Source organism: Lissotriton helveticus, chromosome 5_1 (assembly GCF_964261635.1).
Source record: "Lissotriton helveticus chromosome 5_1, aLisHel1.1, whole genome shotgun sequence".
Classification (NCBI taxonomy): Eukaryota; Metazoa; Chordata; class Amphibia; order Caudata; family Salamandridae; genus Lissotriton; species Lissotriton helveticus.
The window spans coordinates 523,740,630-523,762,520 of NC_136065.1; the positions used below are offsets into that span (position 1 = coordinate 523,740,630).

The window sequence follows — 21,891 nt, forward strand, 5'->3', positions numbered from 1 at the left end:
GAGATGGGAGATACATAATTGGTGTCTAAACGATGGTTAAAACAGATTGCATTCCACCAGGATTGATATGAAATATTTGCAGCCTGTTTCCAGTTAGAAGTGATAATATGAAAGGCTACAGCAATGAAAAAGTCAAGTAAAGGATAGTGATTGGGAGAATGAGGGAGGACTGATGAGAGGGAGCCAAGAAAAACTAGTGAGGATGAAAATGGAACCTGAAACTGGAAAATCTTTTGTATTTGCCGCCAAACCAACTGCCAGAACTGGGAAGTAGGAGGGCATTCAAACAAAATATGTTTAAGATCAGCAGAAGGGCAGGGACAAGACCAACAGGTAGAAGGAGTGTCTGGTGAGAAACGGGATAAAGCAAGTGGGGTAAATAAAGTTCTGTGATAAATAAAAAATAAAGTTTGGGTATGTGAGAAGTTGGCCTGGTATATGATGCTCACTAGTTCTAGTGATCACCTTGTACCATGCCAAGCAACCCTTATGGTGCAGGTTGTAAAGTCAACCTTATAGACAAGCTATCCTAGGGGTAGCATGGACTAAGCAGTCTTAGGCTAAACTCTGTAAAGGCATGTGAAGCAAGCTGTTTTACCATACACAATCCCTTGAATACCAAATGAAAGGACACCACACAGATATATATTGAAAATATATATAGATTTATTACTACAAATAACCCTGATACTCTTTATGAGCACAGAAGCAAATGCGTTAAAACAAAACACAGTTTAAATACACAAAAGTTGCACAATTATGGATGAGCCCTAGGGGCCACCTAAACCATATACTAAAATAGTGGTATAAGAACCACTATGGGGAAAGTGAAGAGGCCTAGGGCCTGGGGATTCGCTGGAGCTGTTCGGGACTAGCAGTGAAGAAGTCGGGAAAGGCCCGCGGGACTCGGGTGCAGTGCGGAAAGTGCACGCAATACCAATGCAATGTCAATGGTGCGTAAAAGTTACAAAGTTAGTTAAAAAGGAACCTTCCGAGTGACCTAGAAGAAGGAAACTTTAGACACAGACACTAGAGGTGTGTACCAGTGTGGGAACACCGGCGGAGCTGAGTTACCTCACCCACAGGAAGCGGGTGCATAGGGTCGAAGTAGTGTCGGGTTTCGTCACGCAGGTCGATGGTGCTTGGAGCTGAAGATGCTGCAGGCGGCTCGATGTGAAGAGTTCCGGTGGATGCAAGGGTGGATCTGAAGAGGTGAAGACCTGAAAGCAGAGGGGACAATGTTCAAAGTCACTAGCCAGTGACTACCGTGGAACCAGAGTGGAACCAGGCGATGTCGGGTGCAAACAGGCGTCGAGGTGTGGCTTCTCTCTGCAGCCACGTGGACACGAGGGGTCGAAGACGTCCAGGAGTCGGTCACGAGCTGTCCCACGCAGGCTTCTCGCTGTTGGCGGTGTCGGCAACTTGATTGAAGCAAACAGGCCTTGGCTAATGCAAGCCACGCAGGAATCGAAAAAGGCTTGTTACTCGGACCAGCAAGGTCAGAGTAGGGGCTCCTTTTTACAGGAGCGAGGGCAAGTCTGGAGCAACCAGACCTGCAGTGTAAGTTGAAGGTTTCGTCGCCAAGATGCCCGCTAGCCACGTGGCAAGTGGACGGGATGGCGCGTCGAGTGGCACGATGCAAAAGGGCCCCACGCAGATCGTGGAGATGCTGGGGGGCTGATCTTCGGTGCAAGGGCTGCTCGAGGTTGGGGCTTCTCAAACCCCAAAGCACAGCATCGAGGGTGCCTCTGATGCTGCGCAGTCAGCGTTTCGGGGGTCTTCCAAGAGGTCCGGTCCCACGTCTCTCGGTGCCTCCACGGGTCCCTTCTTTGCAGGGACTGTAGATCGGGCGGTGAGAAGTCTGGGGGTCTGGGTCTTGTCAGGCTCTGGGCTCGGGCTCCGGCGGGAGGCGGCGGCAAAGCAGACGTCGAGTTGCTGGTTGGTGCCTGTGTTCACAGGGTGGTCACTCCTTGGCCACAAGGGAGATTCTCTTCCGTCTTCTGTGCAGCAGAATGTCGAAGTCCAGTCTTCTTCTGTATTTCAAGTTGATTCAGGATGATCTGAAGTCTCAGGACACAGCTCCCACTCTTATTCGAATCTGGGGGGCCGGATCACCTACTAGGTCCCTCCTCTGGGTGGAACCAGGAAGGGGAGTGGTTACACCCCCTTTCCTTTGTCCAGTTTTGCGCCAGGACTGGGGCTGGAAAGCCCCAGCACCGGTTTGAACTGGCCTATGCACAGGGACACCTTGTGTGCCCCAGGCATGTCTGATTCTATTCAGCCCTGTCCTACCCAATACACAAAATCCTGTCTGGAGTGGTGCTAGCACCTCCCCAGGCAGGAAACCCTTTGTCCAAGCTGCCCTCGCTGGAAGGACTCCCAGCAGCAGGAGGTCAGACTTGTGTCTGTGGTGGCAGCATCCATTTTGTGATGCTGAGGCTCTGTTTAACTTTAACCGGGGTTCAGGTTAGGTACATGTCGTGTCCCTCTAGAAGGGTGGAATGCTACCCCCGTCGCCAGAACTGGCGAGGGGGTAGTATTCCAATTCGTATGACACCTTACTCGACATGTTTTGATAAAGCCAAACCTAAGATAGCATTTAACCGCGAGGATTATAATGCACTTAAGAGTATATGGTATGGCAATATCATGAAACAGCTAAAGGACATGGTTCCGAAAGCTGCAGACAGGCTCAGCTCATGCCAGAGCACCATCTCACATATTTCCAAGCACTCTGCCTCCAGGATTGATGAGGCCTTCCATAGGAGTGACTGATAGGAACATATGTGTCCATTTTAGGTTAGGTATAGGCATACTACACCTAAGTAAGGGGTGGTTACACCGACTTACCCCAGCTGAGTGATCAGCCAGTTGTGTCAAATATGGAGGTCAGGCCAGGGGTGGCACAATACATGCTGCAGCCCCTGGTAGGCCTTGGAAGCACCTATGCCCTGGGTACCTGGGTACACTGTTACAGGGGCCAATAAGGTGAACCAGTTCCAATTTCGTTATGCACCTAAAGTACATGGGTAACAATTTAGAGAGAGAACAGCAGGCTGTGGGTCTGGTTAGCAGGCCCACAGCCACATTAAGTCATAAACCAGTGAAGCAAAAAGCAAAAATTTGGGGTGACCATAGGATAGCAGACCCTACTCTCCTACACAACCCCCCCCCCAAACGCAGGGACATTAGACTAACCTTGACCAGTTGTGTCTTCATGTTCTAAGTGGAAGTACCTGGAGAGACCATCTGCATTACCATGGTCAGTCCCTGGGCGGTGCTCCACTGTAAAGTCCATCCCCTGTAGGGAAATGGACCACCTGAGCAGTTTGGGGTTTTCACCCTTCATCTGATTAAGCCATAAGAGGGGCTTATGGTCGGTCTGAATCTTGAAGTGAGTGCCAAACAAGTATGGTCTCAACTTCTTCAGGGCCCACACCACAGCAAAGGCCTCCCTCTCAATGGCTGACCAACGTTTCTCTCTGGGGGTCAGCCTTCTGCTAATGAAAGCAATGGGCTGGTCTTGACCATCTACATTAAGTTGTGAAAGCACAGCTCCCACTCCCAACTCAGAAGCATCTGTTTGGACAATAAACTCTCTTGAGTAGTCAGGACTCTTCAGGATAGGTGCAGAGCACACGGCCTTCTTCAGGTCATCAAATGCCTTTTGACAGTATTCTGTCCACTGAACCTTTTTGGGCATCTTCTTGGATGTCAGATCATTAAGAGGAGTCACAATGGACCCATAGTTCTTAACAAACTTCCTGTAGTACCCAGTCAGGCCCAAGAAAGCTCTGACCTGAGTCTGGGTAGTTGGTGGAGTCCAGTCCTTTATGGTCTGAATCTTACTCTCCAGTGGTTGTACTTGGCCTCCACCCACAAGGTGGCCCAAGTACACAACCTTACTCTGCCCTATCTGGCACTTGGTTGCCTTGATAGTGAGGCCTGCCTTTTGCAGAGCCTCTAGCACTTCCTTCAGGTGGACCAGGTGATCCTCCCAGGTGGAGCTAAAGACAGCAATATCGTCCAGATATGCTGCACAAAAGTCATCCAACCCAGTAAGGACTTGATTCACCAACCTTTGGAAGGTGGCAGGTGCATTTTTCAAACCAAAGGGCATCACTACAAACTGGTAATGCCCACTGGGGGTAGAAAATGCTGTCTTGGCTTTAGACTCCTCAGCTAACCGAATTTGCCAGTAGCCAGCTGTCAAGTCAAATGTGCTCAAATACTTGGCAGAAGCCAATTTGTCTATGAGCTCATCTGCCCTTGGAATTGGTTGTGCATCTGTCCTGGTGACAGCATTGAGTCCTCTTTAATCCACACAGAACCTCATCTCTCTCTTTCCATCTTTGGTGTGAGGTTTGGGGACCAGAACCACTGGGCTAGCCGAGGGGCTCTCTGAAGGCTCATTGACACCTAACTCCAGCATCTTTTGCACCTCAGCCTTGATACAGTCTCTGACATGGTCAGGCTGCCTGTAAATTTTGTTCTTTACAGGAAGACTATCACCAGTGTCCACCACATGGGTACACCAGTTAGTCTGACTGGGTGTCAGGGAGAACATATGTCGATATGACTGCAAAACCTGTCTACAGTCATGTTGCTGATGTTCAGTGAGGCTGCCATCTAAGGCCACACCATCAACTGAGCCATCCTCAGGGTTCTGAGTCAGCAGGTCTGGGAGAGGGTCACTCTCTTCCTCCTGCCCCTCATCTGTAGCCATGAGCAAGCCCATGTCTGCCCTGTCAACATATGCTTTCAGCCTGTTAACATGGAGCACCCTGTGGGGGCTCCTGGGAGTTCCAAGGTCCACCAAGTAGGTAACCTCTCCCTTTTTCTCAATGATTGTATGGGGTCCAGACCATCTGTCTTGGAGTGCTGCTGGGGCCACTGGCTCCAACACCCATACCTTCTGTCCAGGCTGGTACTCAGTCAGGACAGCCTTTTGGTCATGCCAGGCTTTCTGTAAGGCCTGGCTAGCCTCAAGGTTTTTGGATGCCTTCTCCATATACTCAGCCATCCTGGAGCGGAGACCAAGTACATAGTCCACTATGTCTTGCTTGGGCTTTTTGAGAGGTAACTCCCATCCTTCCCTCACCAGACATAGGGGTCCTCTTACAGGATGTCCAAACAACAATTCAAAGGGGCTGAAGCCAACACCTTTTTGTGGGACCTCTCTGTAAGCAAACAGAAGGCAGGGCAGAAGGATATCCCATCTTCGCCTGAGCTTCTCAGGTAATCCTTTGATCATGCCCTTTAGGGTCTTGTTGAATCTCTCAACAAGCCCATTGCATTGTGGATGATAGGGAGTGCTGAACTTATAGTTGACACCACACTCCTTCCACACAGCTGTCAAGTAACCTGACATGAAGTTTGCACCTCTATCAGATACTACCTCCTTAGGAAACCCCACTCTGGAGAAAACTCCAAGTAAGGCCCTGGCCACAACAGGAGCTGTTGTGGTCCTAAGGGGAATTGCCTCTGGGTACCTGGTGGCATGGTCCACCACCACCAGTATGAATCTGTGCCCAGATGCTGTCGGGGGATCCATTGGTCCCACAATGTCAATCCCTACCCTTTCAAAGGGCACCCCCACCACAGGTAGTGGTATCAGGGGGGCCTTTGTGGTACCACCTGCTTTGCCACTGGCTTGGCAGGTTACACAGGAGCGACACAACTCCTTTGTATCTTCTGACATGTGAGGCCAGTGAAAGTGACAGACAAGTCTGTCCCATGTTTTGTTCTGGCCTAGGTGTCCTGCTAATGGAATATCGTGTGCCAAGGTAAGAAGGAAGCCCCTAAATTGCAGAGGTATGACCAACCTCCTGGTTGTACCAGGCTTGGGGTCTCTACCCTCTGAATAAAGGAGCCCATCATCCCAATAGACCTTATGGGTACCTTGAGCATTCCCAGCAGCCTCAGCAGCAGCCTGCTGTCTGAGGGGTTCAAGAGAGGGACAGGATAACTGAGCCTGCCCCAAGTCTGCCCTAGAAGGTCCCCCTGTCCCCAGAAACTCAACCTGATCAGGTTCAAGCTCTATAGGGACAGTTCCTTCAGGGGTCTCAGAATCATCTTCCTGTGAAGGCTGATCCTCACTTGTAGGCATTTGGGAAGGCACAGCCTTTGCCCTCCTGTTCCTTGTCTTGGAAGGTACTTGGTCCATTGTTCCAGGATCCAAGACCTGAGGTTCAGAGAGGCACTTTTTGGCCTGTGACCTGGTCACAGCAAGGACATGTGATGATATCCCTAACATCTCTGCATGAGTCCTGTACTCAACTTGTGACCATAGAGAGCTCTCCAGGTCATTTCCCAACAAACATTCTACTGGGAGATCAGCACTAACCACAACTCTTTTTAGGCCAGTTACCCCTCCCCAGGAAAAGTTAACAATTGCCACACTATGTGTAGTAGTGACATTGCTGGCATTGGTCACCAGGTAATTATCACCTGGTATGTACTGTCCAGGGTCCACAAAGCTAGGCGTCACCATAGTGACACTGGCACATGTGTCCCTGTATGCTTGAGCCACTTTTTCATTAATCAAAGGCGTCTGTCTGTACTTGCCCAAATTATTGGGGCTGACAGTAGGGGAAAAATCAATCTCCCCATCACAAATCAGAACAGCCTGTGTGGGGACTCTGACTAGGTCAGAATCTCCATCAGTTCCCAAGGTGATACCCACTACCCCCTTAGTCTGTGGACCAACACTGCCAACTGTACTAGTGGGTGCAGGTGCCTTAGGGGCTGCAGTGTTGGGGGCTCCACCCTTTTTACAATCACTTGTCCAGTGAGTGGTGTTTTTGCAAAAGCTACACCAGGGTTTTCTTTGACCTTCTTTCTTCTTCTTCTTGGAAGTTTGGGACCCACCCTCAGTATTAGTTTGGGGCCCTGTTGAAGACTTCTGGTCTTTAGCTTTCAGCTCCCCACCCTTCTGGTCTGTTTTCTTTTGGTCACCACCCTGGTTCTGGTTCTGGTTCTTTTGCTTAACTCTGGTTCTAACCCATTTGTCTGCCCTCTTTCCCAATTCTTGGGGAGAGGTTAGATCTGAGTCAACCAAATGTTGATGCAACTGCTGGTTCTGACAGTTATTTAAAATCTGTTCTCTCATAAGCAAATTGTACAATCCTTCATAGTCTGTAACCTTACTTCCCAGCAACCAGCCCTCCAGAGCCTTAGTGGCACATTCAACAAATTCAGACCAGTCCTGAGTCTGTGTCTTCTGGGTATCTCTGAACATTAACCTGTACTGTTCAGTGGTTAAGCCTAACCCATCAATCAGAGCACTCTTCAGGACCAGGTAGTTTCTAGACTCCCCATCACTAACTGTGAGGAGTCTGTCTCGGCCTCTACCTTCAAAGGAGAGCCACAAGATTGCTGCCCACTGCTCCTGAGGGACCTGCTGTACTTTGCAAGCTCTCTCAAGTGCAGTCATCCACTTGTGGATATCATCCCGAGCTTTGTAGGGGGGCACAATCTTACCCAGGTTTCTATTGTCATAGGACCTGTCTTTATCCTTAGGGATAGTGCTGCCACCAGTGGGTTCTAACCCACTCTCTCTAGGCTGCCTTGCTCTAGCAAGCTTCTCTTTGGCCATGGCAACTTCTAATTCTTGTCTCTGGATCCTAAGTTCAGCCTCTCTCATTTTGGCCTCATGTTCCCTTCTCTGAGGGCTAGTCAACTCCCTTCTGGAGTTGCCATGAGAACCTCTAGAAACATGGGAAGTATTGGACTCAGCTGAGTGATTCCTCCTCCTCCTATGCTCCTGGTTAAGTCCATTTGGGGGTCTGAATGGGTTGGACCCACCTTCAGTCCCAAATAAGCTTAGGTTAGCCTGGTTAAGCCTGCTGACTAACACCTGGCTATCTCTATCATTATCAGAATCACTTTCTTCCACCTCCTCCCCTTCTTCTTCCTCAGGCTGAGAATTCCCAGGGGTCTGGTCTTCCTCATCTATCTGGATGACAGGGGCAGGGGCATCAGGGTTATCATCTTCAGAAGGAGAAACTCCCTCACCAGTCCCTGAGGGGCCTGGCTTGGAGTTCTTTAGAGCTTCAGACTGGTCTAATAGCTCTCTGAGGTGTCCTGCTGTAGGAGTAGGACCTGTTTTGATTCCTCTCATGGAACACAGTTGCCTCAGTTCCTTAAATGGAAAGATAGCAAATTTGGATGGTGCCCTTGGAGGGTCACTCTCAACAGAGATGGGTCCAGTGGATCCCTCTGCTCCAGACATTGCTCTAGTGTGGTGGATGTGTTGCAATCTACCTACACTTGTGTTTTCCTACAAAACCTATCTAGTAGTTGTAGTCAGGGTGTGCTACTCCCTATCCTCTACAACAACTAAGTTCAGTAGAACTTAAGTATATCTAGTCTTGTTTTAGTGTACCTGTCAGGTACCTGTATGATCTTTCAAATGATATTTTCAAAGATTGTAATGGTAAAACAACAGCAAGCTCAAATCCCAATCCGCTGCTCACCAATGTGAGAAGTTGGCCTGGTATATGATGCTCACTAGTTCTAGTGATCACCTTGTACCATGCCAAGCAACCCTTCTGGTGCAGGTTGTAAAGTCAACCTTATAGACAAGCTATCCTAGGGGTAGCATGGACTAAGCAGTCTTAGGCTAAACTCTGTAAAGGCATGTGAAGCAAGCTGTTTTACCATACACAATCCCTTGAATACCAAATGAAAGGACACCACACAGATATATATTGAAAATATATATAGATTTATTACTACAAATAACCCTGATACTCTTTATGAGCACAGAAGCAAATGCGTTAAAACAAAACACAGTTTAAATACACAAAAGTTGCACAATTATGGATGAGCCCTAGGGGCCACCTAAACCATATACTAAAATAGTGGTATAAGAACCACTATGGGGAAAGTGAAGAGGCCTAGGGCCTGGGGAATCGCTGGAGCTGTTCGGGACTAGCAGTGAAGAAGTCGGGAAAGGCCCGCGGGACTCAGGTGCAGTGCGGAAAGTGCACGCAATACCAATGCAATGTCAATGGTGCGTAAAAGTTACAAATGTGTTAGTTAAAAAGGAACCTTCCGAGTGACCTAGAAGAAGGAAACTTTAGACACAGACACTAGAGGTGTGTACCAGTGTGGGAACACCGGCGGAGCTGAGTTACCTCACCCACAGGAAGCGGGTGCATAGGGTCGAAGTAGTGTCGGGTTTCGTCACGCAGGTCGATGGTGCTTGGAGCTGAAGATGCTGCAGGCGGCTCGATGTGAAGAGTTCCGGTGGATCCAAGGGTGGATCTGAAGAGGTGAAGACCTGAAAGCAGAGGGGACAATGTTCAAAGTCACTAGCCAGTGACTACCGTGGAACCAGAGTGGAACCAGGCGATGTCGGGTGCAAACAGGCGTCGAGGTGTGGCTTCTCTCTGCAGCCACGTGGACACGAGGGGTCGAAGACGTCCAGGAGTCGGTCACGAGCTGTCCCACGCAGGCTTCTCGCTGTTGGCGGTGTCGGCAACTTGATTGAAGCAAACAGGCCTTGGCTAATGCAAGCCACGCAGGAATCGAAAAAGGCTTGTTACTCGGACCAGCAAGGTCAGAGCAGGGCTCCTTTTTACAGGAGTGAGGGAAAGTCTGGAGCAACCATACCCGCAGTGTAAGTTGAAGGTTTCGTCGCCAAGATGGCCGCTAGCCACGTGGCAAGTGGACGGGATGGCGCGTCGAGTGGCACGATGCAAAAGGGCCCCACGCAGATCGTGGAGATGCTGGGGGGCTGATCTTCGGTGCAAGGGCTGCTCGAGGTTGGGGCTTCTCAAACCTCAAAGCACAGCGTCGAGGGTGCCTCTGATGCTGCGCAGTCAGCGTTTCGGGGGTCTTCCAAGAGGTCCGGTCCCACGTCTCTCGGTGCGTCCACGGGTCCCTTCTTTGCAGGGACTGTGGATCGGGCGGTGAGAAGTCTGGGAGTCTGGGTCTTGTCAGGCTCTGGGCTCGGGCTCCGGCAGGAGGTGGCGGCAAAGCAGACGTCGAGTTGCTGGTTGGTGCCTGTGTTCACAGGGTGGTCACTCCTTGGCCACAAGGGAGATTCTCTTCCGTCTTCTGTGCAGCAGAATGTCGAAGTCCAGTCTTCTTCTGTATTTCAAGTTGATTCAGGATGATCTGAAGTCTCAGGACACAGCTCCCACTCTTATTCGAATCTGGGGGGCCGGATCCCCTACTAGGTCCCTCCTCTGGGTGGAACCAGGAAGGGGAGTGGTTACACCCCCTTTCCTTTGTCCAGTTTCGCGCCAGGACTGGGGCTGGAAAGCCCCAGCACCGGTTTGAACTGGCCTATGCACAGGGACACCTTGTGTGCCCCAGGCATGTCTGATTCTATTCAGCCCTGCCCTACCCAATACACAAAATCCTGTCTGGAGTGGTGCTAGCACCTCCCCAGGCAGGAAACCCTTTGTCCAAGCTGCCCTCGCTGGAAGGACTCCCAGCAGCAGGAGGTCAGACTTGTGTCTGTGGTGGCAGCATCCATTTTGTGATGCTGAGGCTCTGTTTAACTTTAACCGGGGTTCAGGTTAGGTACATGTCGTGTCCCTCTAGAAGGGTGGAATGCTACCCCCGTCGCCAGAACTGTCGAGGGGGTAGTATTCCAATTCGTATGACACCTTACTCGACATGTTTTGATAAAGCCAAACCTAAGATAGCATTTAACCGCGAGGATTATAATGCACTTAAGAGTATATGGTATGGCAATATCATGAAACAGCTAAAGGACATGGTTCCGAAAGCTGCAGACAGGCTCAGCTCATGCCAGAGCACCATCTCACATATTTCCAAGCACTCTGCCTCCAGGATTGATGAGGCCTTCCATAGGAGTGACTGATAGGAACATATGTGTCCATTTTAGGTTATGTATAGGCATACTACACCTAAGTAAGGGGTGGTTACACCGACTTACCCCAGCTGAGTGATCAGCCAGTTGTGTCAAATATGGAGGCCAGGGGTGGCACAATACATGCTGCAGCCCCTGGTAGGCCTTGGAAGCACCTATGCCCTGGGTACCTGGGTACACTGTTACAGGGGCCAGTAAGGTGAACCAGTTCCAATTTCGTTATGCACCTAAAGTACATGGGTAACAATTTAGAGAGAGAACAGCAGGCTGTGGGTCTGATTAGCAGGCCCACAGCCACATTAAGTCATAAACCAGTGAAGCAAAAAGCAAAAATTTGGGGTGACCATAGGATAGCAGACCCTACTCTCCTACAGGGTAGTGTTAGCAGCTCTAGAGGTCTTATGAAGTTTAGTCCAAATTTTATCCCAAAAAAGTATAGGCCAATTCTGAGAAAAATCCAACTCCCATGCAAGCTCAATGCGAGATTTCAATCTATCAGTAGTAAAGCGGAAAGAGTTATATAGAGCGGATGCAGAAGGAGAAGTTTCCAGTAAAAGGTAAGTGGATCTGCGATCTAAAGGAACATCATTGGAGGGTGAAAGGGATTGAAGATAGAAGAGCAAGACTGGATAAAGGGTAGTATATTGCGATCGGGCAGAAGCAGGCAAAGAGAAAAGAGATTGAAGATCCTGGAAGGAGAGAGGCGTGGTCTTTGCTGTTTTCCCACTCGTAAACTGACGGAGCAGCCTTTCCCTACCTGGGAGCTTTCCTGCCACTGGAGACTCTGTGCAGGCGTTTTTGCGGCGTGTGAGGGCTGCGGGGACACGAGCAGAACAACCAGTGTGCTGTACAGGTCTCCCCCGCCGCTGCTGCACCCTACCATCCGTGCGCGGCCGCCGAGGGGGGAGACCACAACCACCAGCGCTCCCCGCGGCTGACCCCGCCCACAGGGATTCCGCGCCAGTTGGCGCTTTCAAAAGAGGACAGAACTCCCGCGTCGCGGGACGCGGCGCGGGTGCAGCCGGGCGAAGCCCGGGCAAAGGGCGGGCCCTCTACGGCCCTCATCGGCCAGAAGAGGCTGGGCTGGGCTAGAGGTCCTGGTCCCTGACTCCCGTAAGTTGTGTTCCATTTCTCTATTGATCCTGCCTCTACTTTTTTATGTATGATGGCAACAGCTGCTACCAGCCCTGCCACTGCGGGAGTAGATAAAAATGTGGGCTTGTTACATCGAACCCTGGATGATTACTTCCTGAAACCAGCTCCCGAGGGTAACAAGGAGCTGTTGCTAGCAGAGAGGAGGGCAGATCGCCGCCGCTCAATAGAACGTATAAAAAACAGAACATTTTCTGAACCTACAATGTCTGTTACTCTGGACGACGATTTGATTACTACACCAGCAGACAATACGTCACTAACTGCCAGCGTGCCCTTGCTCCTTCAAGAATGTTTAGCCCCAGCTGTGTCACCTACCCAAATCCTACAAGACTCATTAACTGTGTTGAATGCCCCTAATAACACTTCCAAGATTTTGATCTCACCTACAATTAGACCTGGCAAAGTTGTAAGAGGAAAAAGTTTGAGGTCACCGCCACTTAAAATGAATGGGCCCCCACCTTCTAAAAGGAGACGGAAAACAACAACTGCAAATAAGTCCAAATTAAGGCACACAGAGTTTGGCAAAAAGGCGAACATTGCCGCTATAACGTCATTGGGAGGTCCCGTCATTAAACAAGTAACAGCAGCTGTTTCTCCTACCCTAAAAACTTTATCTGAAGCAACCACAGAGCTAGACATTGCCTATACTCAAATGGAAGAAGACTTTCAACCGGCTTCCTTTAAGTCTCTTTTGGACAATATTGAGCTGATTGTACGTACTTACACGCTTGCAATGGCAGAAAGATTTAAGGGGTTGGAGTCAAGGATGGGTAAAATAGAGGGGGACCAGACCAAGATAGGGAATTTTGTTCGGTCAGAAGGGCCTTCAAAAGTGCAACAACAAAAAGTTATTACAAAAATGCACCCTCTCTCAAAAAATGTTGTTGTCCCTACACCCTCTGCATCCTTTATTAGTAATAGTCAGGCAGCAGTAGCAATTCCAGCTGCCCCTAACCGATCGCATGCGGTTGTGATAATACCTGACGGCAACAGTTCAAATAAATCTCTGTCAACAGAATTAATAGCAGTACAGGGAAGACCAACTGCTGCAACTTCAGACAGTAATGCTGCCACTACAGTTAACATCTTGCCCAGGGAACCTAGTACCCTTCCGGATAGACACCCTAGACCCGACGGGAATGTGATTACCCGGGGGAGAGGGGGACAGACTAGGATACCGCCTATGGAACTTCCACCAGAAGCATTACCGTATGTGGTTGTACTCACTGGGGTCCCAGAACTGACTAATGGAAAAAGAGAGGGACATTTTCACCTAAAAAATAAAATAACGCACTGGCTCTCTCTGTATAGACCTAAACCCAACCTGGTAAATGGCGAAATAGTTCATGTCCGGCGCCTGACTTGGTTGGGGGGCAGAGCGAAGGATATAGGGGGTGACGTTGTGGTTATAAATTTTAGGGACAGAAAAGCAGTACAACATATATTGAATTGGCCTTTTGCCAATGAAAATAGTTGCATTGTACCACGTACTTTTACCCCAGATCCGCTGTATTTCCCCCACAATACTCAACTAATAACACCTATTTTACCCCCCAGTCCCTAATCATGGAGTCTGCACTGAATCCTGCATATATGCCCTATTTAGCTCCGACACCTGCAATGCAGGGGTGGAATACTATACCACTAACCCACAAAATAGAAGCAAAGGGTAGTATGACACATCTGATGCCATTTACTCCCCTAGAGCTTTATAGTAGGTTTGAGGCCTTTAGCGGCCTAGAGGAATGTGACTGATGTTTAAGGTGTGTAGAGGGTGTCGGGGAGGGTGAAAATGTTTCCTGTATTACAAGGTCACAGGAAGAGAAGGGTATTTGCTGCTATGAAACAGAAACACATATTGCTGTAACATATGTTGATATGAATAGTAGTTCACCCGCTGTTTTACCCACAGTGTCTTCCAGGATTAATGAGGTGTCTTTACTGCCTTTACCTGCTATAATGTCAGATAATAGTGTCTCTGTAAGTGATGTTGATAAGGGTGTACGTATGATAGGTTGCAATGAAGACCATCCTAGTATGTCACTGGTAACTTTGGACCTTCCACCTATAGTCAACAACTCTCCTGTCTCGTATGGGGTTCATGTTCCTATCCGGGAGCTATTAGAACCGGTTGCAGCAAGTATTCTGGATACGGGGATCACACATATTGAGATACCAACCCCAACACCCGCGCCAATTATTAGTGAAACTCTTATATGTCCAGCATCAGACGATTGTGTGAGCCTAATCTCGTGGAACATAGCTGGCTTGGCCGATAACTTATGTGACCCAGCCTGGTTATCATTTATTAAAAAATTGACCATTGTGTGCCTTCAAGAGACGTGGTTGGAGGACAAAAACGTCCACATAGAAGGGTTTTTAAGCTTTATCATTCCAGCGGCTGCCTCGATTAGGGGCAGAGCAAAGGGGGGCCTGGCCACCTTTATAAACCTGGGCTTGCTCTGCAAAATCAGCATCTGTCATAATGATAACTTGAACATTCAGATGCTTGACTTAAAAAATGGCAAGAATGTTTTGACTCTGGTCAACTTTTATAATGCTAATAGCAGTAATGGTGGTTGTAACATTATATCTCTAACAGAATTATTGAGAAAAGATGCACACACTGCATCCCGGAACCTGATGATAGTAGGTGACTTTAATGTTCACCCATGTGGTAATCCAGGCTCTACCCCAATGGGCTCCCTGGGATGTAACAGTGTTGAAGGTTTTCACTTTTCTCATACCAGGGGTGGTAAGAACCTAAATGACTTAGTGAATGACAATAATTTAACAGTAGCTATGTCCATGGTTCCTGATACAAAAATCTTTGACACTCCATCTTTCAAAGGACACGGTCAGGGATCCTTTATAGATCATATATTTCTATCTTCAGATCTTGTACAATGGGTTTTGCAATTTACTATTCTCCTCAGTGTATATAGTGATCATAACCCCCTAGCTATTAGCTTGGGTGGGTCTTTACTCACCAAACGACCGTCTCGCAATGACCGAGGCACGCTGAGTTGCATAAATGGCAGACGCCGTATTAAATGGACAATGATAAACCAAGACAATTTATATTCTAAAATAAATAGTGCATGTGAGGAGGAGCTGTCAGTATGCTCATCTTTTGATTCATCCTCCATGAATATTTTGACTGGGTTTGCGGGACTGGTTTCTAAAATTGGCGCCATGCTAACAGCACCAACAAAGGGGCAAAGTAGAAAACATGTTAAATGGTTTGACCACAACTGCTCAAAGGCAAGCAGAGACCTGAAGAACGCCTTAAAAATTAAACCTAGAGACCCTGACCTGATAAAAAGTCTTCGTGTGTCTTATAGGAAAGCATTAGCTGTTAGAAAAAAGGAAATTAAGGCTAACACGATAGAATCTCTCCTTGATCCTACAGTGTTGGGGAACAGCAGCAAGTTCTGGCAAATTATCAACAAACCATTGTTTGATAGCCCAAGTGACACAGTCCTAGGTACAAGCATTTCAGAAGGGGAGTGGGTGACTCACTTTAGTACAATTTTTAAGAGTAATGAGCATGGGGTAGAAAATGCCTTTTTAATACCATCTGTAAACCCATTATGCTTTACAGTTAATGAGGTTGTAAGGGGGATTCAGGGTCTAACTAGCAACAAGGCCCCGGGCCCGGATGGTTTACCACCGGACCTGTTTAAGTCTAGTATCCCCTTTTGGGCTCCCGTCCTTACGGCGGTAATAAATGCAGCAGTTATAACGGGGTGCCCAAATACGTGGGGTCTATCGACCATAGTCCCCGTTTTTAAAAAGGGCGACCGCAGCAGTCCATTATGTTACAGGCCGATTTCGTTAATAAATTCAGTAGTTAAAGTGGTAGGGGGGGTAATTCTTAATAGGCTATCTACATGGGCTAAAGACAATAATATTCTATCACCTATACAATATGGGTTCAGACCCGGCCACTCGACTATCACACAATGCCTGAACCTATATTTGATTTTAAGTAAATATACCCTGGCTAGACAAGGAACTGTCTACATGGCATTTATGGACCTGTCGTCCGCTTTCGATTGCGTGGACAGAAGCTTATTATGGGCTACCTTGTTGAGAATGGGTGTAGAGAGGAATCTTGTCAACTTCCTAGCCGACTTGCATTCGGATACAAAAGCTAACGTCCGTTACACCCAAGACCTTAAAGTAACGGACGAATTTAGAATAAATCGGGGAGTTCGACAAGGCTGCATATTGGCCCCATTTCTCTTTAACCTGTATATAAACGAACTGGAGGAATTTCTTTTAAATACTGAAGCAGACTACCCCCTTGTTGAGCGCAAGGGGGTGCCTGTGCTACTCTACGCAGACGATGCGGTTCTTATATCTAGGACAGCAATCGGTCTCCAAAAATTACTAAATTCCTTCTTTAAGTTTATGGAGTCACGTGGCCTTAGCATAAACAACTCCAAGTCTTATGTCATGAAAACAGGAAAGGGTACCCGGAAAACTGACTCCTTTAGCATAAACGGGGAGAAAATCCCTTCAACTAACTCTTTCTCATACCTTGGGGTCCTCTTAGACTACAAATTAACGTGGGGCCCGCAGTGTCCAAAAAGAAGGGCGAAACAACAAGGGTAAATGCGGCCATTCTTGGCTTTGGGAAAAAAATTGGCAATTGCCCTACGGCCGCACTGCTCAAACTATACCAGGCAAAAAGTGTTGCTGTTGCCTGCTATGGTAGCGAGCTCTGGGGCTATCGTAAGATAAAAGACCTAGAGGTTGCAGAAAATAACGTCCTAAAAAAGATACTGAGGCTGCCAAGGGGTACTGGGAATTACTCTGTACACGAGGAGTTGGGGGTCCCTTATCTAAGTGACAGAATAGCAGTGAACCCGGTTTTGTGCTGGCTGAATTGTTGGCTTAATACCGACATTCCACTCACACATGCCCTACTGAAAGAGGCCTTATTGTTAGACGGTAGGTTTAAAATTCCGTGGGTAAAATATATAAAGGATTGTTTGACGGCAATTGGCCGTTCTGACTTGTTTTATGCTCCCAACCTGATTACAAAACCTGATGTCGTCTCGGTAAAAAACGCCATATTACTGGTAAGATGTACTGACAGAGAAGAGGTTGAGATACAGAAGGATAGTGTCAGGAAACACCTATTACTTAAAACCTGTCCACAAACGGAACCTTATTTGACATGGCCTATGACTAGTTATGAACGGTTTTGCTAATAAGGTTCGGTTTCGATCTATATCATCTTCTACTGGCGGTACCAAGTGGGGCTCAACGGGGTGAAGTGTTGCCAGCTTGTGGCTGCGACGGTAAGTCTCCTCAAGACCTGGCACACTTTCTTTTTATTTGCCCTTATTATTCTATCCCACGGAAATTATACCTTAAACCGTGTCTTAAAAAACGGAATTTTTTACAAATCAAGCCCGCACTTTACTACCTACAACTACTGAATTGTGACTGTACCTTATTTGTCTGTAACTTTTTTAAAAAAGCCATTTGTTTTAGGAAAAGTATGGACGGATAATTATGCTGTGAATGTTTTAGGTGCTTTTTAATCAATATAGTAATTTATGTTTTTTAATCTTATATTGCTCATGCTTATAGTGCCTGCTGTACCTTCTTTTTCTTGTACTGTATACTGTGTCCTTTACTTGCCACATGAAATGTATTGTCTGGAATGTTTTTAAAATGTGTACTTATGAATTGTACTTTTATGATTGTAATTTTTACAATCGAATAAAGATTTTTGATTTGATTTGATTTGAGAGAGGCGTATCCTGAGAAATTGAGAAATCCAACATATTCCTCGAGAGTGCCAAGTTTTCCAATAAATGGTACGATTACGGATTCTGAGAAGAGAGTTATTCCAAATCGGTTGTTCGTGAATGGAGAGGAGGGAATGATCTTACGTTTTTGATGATGGGGGTTATAGACCTGGCTGAGTCCCAGAACCTACCCTTGACCATAGTAGCAGTGGATGCAGCCAAGGCTTTTGACCAAGTGCATTGGGCATATCTCTGGCAAACGTTAAGTAGCTTTGGCTTCCCACAGAATATGGTTTAGGGCAGTACAAAATCTGTACTATCTTCCTAGAGCTAAGGTTCTGGTTGACGGTGAATTGTCAGACTGGTTCACCATCTGAAGGGGCACTAGACAAGGCTGCCCCTTTTCCCCTCTCCTTTTCAATCTGTATATGCAGCCCTTTGCTAATTTGATCAGGGAAGATCATACTATGATACCCAATAAGTCTGGTGGGTTTAAGGCTAAATTAGCTCTATATGCAGATGATTTGATCTTATATACTACCAATCTGCATGATGCAATTCCTAATCTGATGGAGAAGGCAGAGAGCTTTGGTCTAATCTCAGGATATAAGATGAATGCTGAAAAAACTGAGGTAATAGCGTGGAATCAGAGCATGAGGAGTTCGGGGGCTAAAACCCAAATGCGCTATTTAGGAGTACTGATAACACAGAAATTAGACGATATCCCCAAAACAAACTGGAAGAAAATCTGTCAGGAGATAGCTAACTTGCTGTTAAAATGGGTCAACCTACCTCTAAACGTCTATGGTCGGGTAAATCTCATAAAAATGATTATCCTCCCCAAAATCACCTTTCTTTTTAATTCAGTCCCTTTGACTTTTCAGAAAGTGGAAATAGACAAGCTACAGGAGAAAATCGGGAGCTTTATATGGGCTTCAAAGGGTCCGAGGATAGCTTGGAAACAGTTGAGAAGGAGGCTGGAGGCAGGAGGTTTGGCTTTACCCGATCTACTGGTGTATTGTTATGCTTTCCACTTCAAGAATTTTCGAATGCTTGCAAATAAGGTAGATGGGTTATCTATGGGGCTGCTTTTTGAAGCAATGTTGGCTGATATTACTCAGGGTCAGCATTACTTTCTTTTTAAATACGGAGATCAGAATTTCTTCAAAAAAGTGAGGTTGAAGATTTTGGGTTTATCTGCGGAAAAGATTGGGAGTTCTATATTATTCAACACAGGCTCCAATTTGGGAATCCCCACGTACCCTGGAACGTTTGAGAGATCAACTTAGTCAGCCCTTAAAATCAAGGGGGCTATACTTAACATAGGTTCAAGCCTAGTGAGCTGGGAAATGCTAAGCAACTGTACCAGTGGACAGCTGACGGGATTTAAGTACTATCAACTACGTTCTTGGTGCGCAACACAGGACTGGGTAGGAGAGGAAGATGACTTGATCTGGTCCAGATAATGAGAACTGATCGATGGGTAAAGGAAGTCTCATATCGGGTCTTCCTGGAGGCAGATGAGAAGATTAATAATGAAATCTACAACTTATGGGCAGATGAGCTTGGGGATTGTGATGTGAAGCAAATCTGGTTTGATTCTTTTTCCATCTTACGTACTGTTGTAAAACCTGCTTCGCTCAAATGTAATCATCTTTTTACCACCCATAGGGTTTATTGGCCTTCAGAAAAATTATCAAAGATCACAGGCAACATTTATAATTGCCCAAGTGTATGCTCCCATCAGCAGATGATCTACATTTGTTCTTGCAGTGCCCGAAGATTGCCTTTTACTGAACCGCAATACGTGATTTTCTTGGTGATGTGACTGGTAAACAGATCAAGGTAAGCCCGTGCCTTGTATTTTTTGGGCTAAATCAAGATGAGGCTGTGCGTCTAAACTCAGTTGCCTCCAAGCTTATTTTTTTATGTTGTTTTTTTGGCGAGGAGGGAGATTTGTTGGCTATGAAAAGCCGAAAGTTCTCCATCTTTTGCTGAGTGCCCTAAAAGTATTATATATATGAGCCAGTCAGATATGGCGTGTGACCCAAGGAGTCGAGATAAGATCTGGTCAATATTGGTTGAGTGAAGAGAGTAGGGGAGATAGTCCGATGATTAAGCCAAACGCGCTGTAGGTCTCGGCCTCTCCTCGTATATTGGTTTCCTATTGTAAAGGCCAAGGAGAAGGAAATAGAGTGGAAACAACGGAATACTTGTGGGGAACTGCTCTCTTTTCCCCTCCCTTGGTTACTAAAAGGGATAAGAGCCACTCCAGCAAGAGAATTGGAAGAATGAGGAAAAAAAAATCTGGTGCAATTATGTTTAGCAGTTTTTGCGGAAGTACTGTTTAAAGAAACCGATGGAAAATGCAATGGGAAATGTGCTTTTGAGACCGCCGTTCTTCCCCTCAGCCCCTGCTTGACTCATCAACTCTAAATGTTCCTGGAAGGAGCTTAAGTGAATTTGTTTTTTTGATGGTAAGTTTCCTGTAGATTTGTCAAACGGCGCCAAATTGAGTAGACTAGAATCGAGATATATTATCGATTTACATACCATTATTCCCTTTGGCCTTAACTCTGAAGAGGAATTATCAATACATCTGGGATAATATGACTAAGATTCTAAAGATCTATTGGGTAGTGCCTTTTCTGCTTGTAGCAAACAAAAGTTTTTTGAACTGTATGGATTTTTAGGATGGTTATTGATTGAAATCTATGAATGCATTATGCATTATGCATGAATTAGACACATCCACAGCATTGCAACATTTCTTACTCGACAGTAATTTAATAGCCCATTCAGGGCTTAATAATTTACTCTTCTATAATTCCTTACGTAGTGCCATGCCCATACAGGGCTCAATGTTGTGTTGCATAATTTATATACGCAGGACTGTATAATGTTAATCACGGCCTCAGAGTTTACATTTTATTTATTTTTTAAATGAAATATTGCTTATAATGGTTACACGATAATTGAAATGGACTATATATAAATATGCAGTGATATGTTTGTGGTTTTAACTGCATATGAAGCCACTCTGAAATAACTACCAAAGTAGGATTGATGAATTTGTCCGCTTTTTGTGTTTACGAACTTGTAAAGGGAAAAAAAATGAGATTATTTGATTTTGAATGCTTTAAATGGCGGCAGCCTCTGTAGTCAGGTTGACACGGGGGAAAAAGGCACATTCGCCGAAACGCGTCCTGTTTGTGCGAAAATAAATTGAATTTTTCTTGACTCACCACGCGAGTGCGGCCGCTTCCTTCCTTCAGTGGGGGGAGTCTTTGGAGCAGATATATATATATATATATATATATATATATATATATATATTCATATTCCACCTTGGTTGTCGCGCAGAAACCCCAGCCTCTTGGGGTGGCGGGCTCAGACGGGGTCGCGAGCCCCTAGTATCCAAACAAATTGTAAATGCAGTTTCCAGAAAAAACAATGTCTGAGCCACTTTATCCTTTCCAGTGTGTTGTTTATTCACAGCTTGGTCACACTCGACGCGTTTTGGAGGGAGACCTCCTTGGTCAGGAGTACGAGTGCACGTAAATCACCACAGTTTATACACAATCATGTGACACCTTGTCATCATTAACAGTAAAAACAGACTCCTCATGCAATACATCGTCATGGAGCTAGAATGCAGAACATTTTTCAATACATTTTAAATTAGTTATGCTATGTTTTTGTAAAAGAAACAGAGAAGCAAAATAAATTCATTTGCAAGCATTAAATAATCACATATGCAATGTTTGTCATTTGCGCGTCATCAGTGATGTCACTGACCATGTCTGACCACTGGCAATGATGTAATATGTGACGTCATCAGCAGTGCATTGCGGGGGCACGAGTTATAGTTAGCTTAACTAACTATAACAGCCGAATTTCTCTTGTATGAGTGAAATGTCCAACTAACTATAACGTCCCCAAAACCTGTTTTTTTTTGCAGTGTATTTCTAAGGTTTTTTTAAATGCTTGTTTCTAACCTGACCCCCTGAGCATGCCTAGGGGGTCAAGGTGTTTCTACCCTGCCCCCTTTTCTTGTTTTTCATCTTTGGTAACTGAGTCACAAGATGGCTGCCAACACTTCCTGGTTTGAAGTGTTGG

The 21,891-nt window shown here is 46.4% G+C and overlaps 1 protein-coding gene across 2 annotated transcripts in view; it reads right to left on the reverse strand.

Moving 5' to 3' along the window:
• Positions 1-21,891, reverse strand: part of ATP13A2 (ATPase cation transporting 13A2) — an 861,654-nt gene that overhangs the window by 650,175 nt on the left and 189,588 nt on the right. The gene's annotated exons all lie outside the window — the stretch shown is intronic.